Raw genomic sequence first — 4,961 nt, 5'->3', positions numbered from 1 at the left:
ATCCATCTATCTATCTAACGTCACTCCCATTCTCTCTCTCTCTCTCCCTCTCTCTACCTACCTACCTACCTATCTAACTTCATTCTCTCTCTCTCTCTCTCTCCCTCTCTCTCTCCCTCCCTCTCCCGTCAGTCTTTCACAACCACCCACGCCAATCACAATACCACTCAGCGAAATTCAAAGACGTTGACCATTGTTCTCAGATGTCACGCGATTTTGTCTTATTGTAAAAAAATGATATTGTTCTTGTGGTGTTATTATTATTATTATTATTATTATTATTATTATTATTATTATAGGTGTAAGGTTTTATTGTTATTATTATTATTATTATTATGACATTATTATTATTATTATTACTGCTACTATTATTATTACTATTATTATTATTATCATTATTACTATTACTATTATTATTATTATTATTATTATTATTACTACAATCATTTTAATCACTATTATTATTATGGGTGTTAGTTTTTATTATTATTATTATTATTATTATTACAATTATGCATGGGAAAAGAGATCTCGAAGTTGATGATGATAATGATTGTGTGTGTGTGTGTGTGTGTGTGTGTGTGTGTGTGTGTGTGTGTGTGTGTGTGTGTGTGTGTGTGTGTGTGTGTGTGTGTGTGAGTGACAGCTGGGGTACACACTAATTGGTTGCACATCCCAGGTGCGAACAGCGTGTGGCGACTGACAGCTGTTCTCATCTGCCGTGCGAATATCACCTGGTGTGTGTGTGTGTGTGTGTGTGTGTGTGTGTGTGTGTGTGTGTGTGTGTGTGTGTGTGTGTGTGTGTGTGTGTGTGTGTGTGTGTGTGTGTGTGTGCATCAAGAGAACTGTCCTATTAGGCTTCTCTGACCTTCCTGACCGTGTGTGTGTGTGTGTGTGTGTGTGTACATGGCTTCACTGTGCCCTGAGACTAAGGGAAGCTTTAGTACTGTCATACGTACATACACAAATACGTACACACATTATATACGTACACAGACATAGACACGAGATTCACACACACACACGTGTCAGGTATACATAACTTACCTTGGAGAGAGAGAGAGAGAGAGAGAGAGAGAGAGAGAGAAGGAAGCCTCTAGGAAATGACTTCTTCCTTCCGTTTCACAGTTAATGTATCCTCTCTCTCTCTCTCTCTCTCTCTCTCTCTCTCTAACTGGAGGGGTTATAGCATTCATCAACCCCTTCGCTACGATAACAATAATAATAATAATAATAACAGTATTAGTAGCAGTAGTTGTAATAGTAGTAGCAATAGTGGTGGTAGTAGCAGTAGTAGTTGTAATAGTAGTAGTTGTAATAGTAGTAGTAGTAGTAGTAGTAGTAATAATAATAATAATAATAATAATAATAATAATAATACAAATAAAAAATAAACTACTACTACTAATGATAATAATGATGTACAGTCAATCTATCCTTGCAACAAAGGACAACATTTTCAACACATCTGCAACCTGCATCTCAAGTTTACGTGCTCCGACGACGGCTCCTATCGTTGCAAAGGGAGGTAAAAGTCTACGGAATACACACTCCTTATTTCACTGATTTTATATATATTTCAATTGATATAATATGCAATACAATATTTATCAATCAGTCTATTTATGTTGTATGTCTATCTATCTACCCGTCTCTTTCTCTGCTTATGTTTGTCCATCTATCGAGCTATCTGTATATCTACCTATGTCTGCCTGTCCCTATCTACCTGTGTTGATGTCACTGTCTTATCTAGCTATTTACCTGTCTGTCTATCTATTTATCTATCAGTCTATCTATATATCTATTTCCCTTTACCTTTAAAACTATAAAATTATGTATCTACCAGTAAATAGCCTTTTCTCTCTCTCTCTCTCTCTCTCTCTCTCACCCGGAGCCGAGGTGAACTCTGCCCCCTATCTCTCCAATATCGTGTTTTCATTAAGAAGTTCCCGGAGAGAGAGAAAGAGAGAGAGAGAGAGAGAGAGAGAGAGAGAGAGACAGACAGACAGACAGACAGAGAGAGAGAGAGAGAGAGAGAGAGAGAATAATAATGCCTTAAAGGAAATCTCCCTCTCTCTCACAATCAACCTTGCCCCCACCTCTCTCTCTCCTTCTATCTTCTCCCTCCCTCCTTCCTTCTCATTCTATCTCCCTTCCTCTCCTGTTTGCACCTCCCTCCCTCTCTCTCCCTCTTCCTCACCTTTCCTCCCTCTCTCTCTCTCTCTCCCTCCCACCTTTCCTCCCTCTCTCTCTCTCTCTCTCTCCCTCCCACCTTTCCTCTCTCTCCATTCTCTCCCTCCCTGCCCTCACTCAACCTTTCTTTCTTGCTCTCTCTCCTTCCTCCCCCCCCCTCTCTCTCTCTCTCCTCCCCTTCCACCTCCACCTCCCACTCAACCTACCTGCCTGAATCTCACCTGCCTGTCAGTCGCCCCTTAGCCACGGAGGGGGTCACACGTGCGTTCCTTTCGTCCACAAACCCTTCTATTCCACATAAACCTTCAAAATACCACGGAAACCGAAACCAAAAAGGCCATAGGTACCAGAAAAACCATATATAAACCAGAGAATCACGTAGCATAGTGGAAAAAAACGAATATGAATGGAAAAAACGGGATTGGCATTGAGTAACCTGCAGTGATCAACAATACGTTTTGCTGTTGCTCAAAAAACTGTTAAGAAACCGTTCGAAACCGCGTCTAATATATCTGAAAACCCGCATAGAAACCGGGGAAGGACGAGGCATGCTAGAAAACCCATAGAAACCGCCGAAACACTGTGGAAAAAGGTTTGAAATCAGTTGAAGAATTGGGTAAAGCAAAAATGAGAGCGGACACAATGCCGTCTATTCCTCGATACGAAAGCTGAGAAAGTGTGAAAGGGTGAGAATAAAGGGAGGAAAGTGTGAGTGGAGGGAGGGAGGGAGGGAGGGAGAGGAGGAAGAACTTCTCTCTCTCTCCATCACACGGAGGGAACTTCTCTCTCCACCTCAGAGGTAAGTTGGAGGGAGGGCAAGTTTGGGAGAGTTCGGTGCATACGTCCTTATTCGGCTCAGAGAGAGAGAGAGAGAGAGAGAGAGAGAGAGAGAGAGAGAGAGAGAGAGAGAGAGAGAGAGAGAGAATCCATATAACATCGATCACTACCTCAAGGCAATGGTGGTAGTTGTGATAGTAATGGTGGTAGTTGTGGTAGTAGTGGTGGTAATGTTGGTAGTTGTGGTAGTAGTGGTGGTAGTTGTGGTAGTACTGGTAGTAGTTGTTGCCTCAAACAGGCCAAGAGTGACGCCTACTCTCTCTCTCTGTCTATCTACCTATCTATCGCTGTTCTTACTGCACCAGAGAGAGAGAGAGAGAGAGAGAGAGAGAGAGAGAGATTGCAATTATCCGTATTATTAATGAAGCGGGTAGGTAGGTAGACAGGTAAGTAGGTAGGTAGGTGGGTAAGGAGGTAGGCTGCAGGGAAGGAGAGGTAATTAGGTAGGTAGGTGGGTAGGTAGGTAGGTAGGTGGGTAGGTAGGTAGGTGGGTAGGTAGGTAGGTAGGTGGGTAGGTAAGTAGGTAGGTAGGTGGGTAGGTAAGTAGGTAGGTAGGTGGGTAGGTAGGTGGGTAGGTAGGTAAGTAGGTAGGTAGGTAGGTAGGTAGGTAGGTAGAAAGTATCAGAACTAAATATACATAGAAACTTAATATATTTTGAATAGATAGATAGACAGACAGATAGATAGATAGACAGATAGACATGAATATTCAATTTAGTTTACATAAAAGACTGGTAATGCTTGCTATCTATCTATCTATCTATACAAATGTCTATCTATCTATCTGTCTATTTTATCCATCTATCAATCTCTGTCTATCTCTAGCTATTTTTCTATCTATCTATCTATATCTATTTTTATCAATGTATATATCAGTTTCTATGTCTTCCCGTCTTTATCTATTCGTGTATCTATCTATATATCTATCTGTCTATCTATCTATCTATCTACCTCTATCTCCTTATCTCTCTACTTTCTTAATAATAATAATAATAATAATAATAATAATAATAATAATAACGGTAATAATAATAATAATAATAATAATAATAACAACAACAACAACAACAACAACAGCAGTAGTAGTAGTTGCATGAGAACCAATAGTAGTGGTAGTTGTGGTAGTGATGGTGGTAGTTGTGGTAGTAATGGTGGTAGTTGTGATAGGTAGAAAAATAGTCCCGGAGTTAACCACGAATTTCCGGCTTAAGATGTTGATTCTCTCTCTCTCTCTCACACACATACACACTTTATTGGAGGATATTTCTGAGAGAGAGAGAGAGAGAGAGAGAGAGAGAGAGAGAGAGAGAGAGGCTTTTCAAAATTCATTCCCTCCTTCCCACACACACACACACACACACACACACACACACACACACACACACAACTTCTGCTTAGCAACCTACCTACCTACATAAATACACACACACGCACATAACCATACATACATACATACACATTCCCTACACATACATACATATAATACACATACACACACACATACCCATCCACCTACATACATACACACACTCCCATCCCCTACACATGCATACATATAATACACATACACACACACATACTCATCCACCTACATACATACACACATACCCATCCACCTACATACATAAATACACACACACACACACACCCATCCACCTACATACATAAATACACACACACACACACACACACACACACACACACACACATCCACCTACATACATACACACACTCCCATCCCCTACACATACACACACATACACACACACCCATTCCCCAACATACATACATTTACGTACACACCCACTGACCTTCCACGTACACGACTTACAGACCTTGCAGGTTAAAAGGTCACGTACACACGCACACGGATACACAGCCGCATACACACACGCACACGGATACACACACGCACGTACACACATATATAC

This window comes from Coenobita brevimanus, chromosome 30, assembly GCF_032717465.1.
Source record: "Coenobita brevimanus isolate Jiangsu-jjx chromosome 30, ASM3271746v2, whole genome shotgun sequence".
Classification (NCBI taxonomy): domain Eukaryota; kingdom Metazoa; phylum Arthropoda; class Malacostraca; order Decapoda; family Coenobitidae; genus Coenobita; species Coenobita brevimanus.
The sequence above is the reverse complement of the archived record's forward strand: the minus strand, read 5'-3'. Positions refer to the sequence as shown.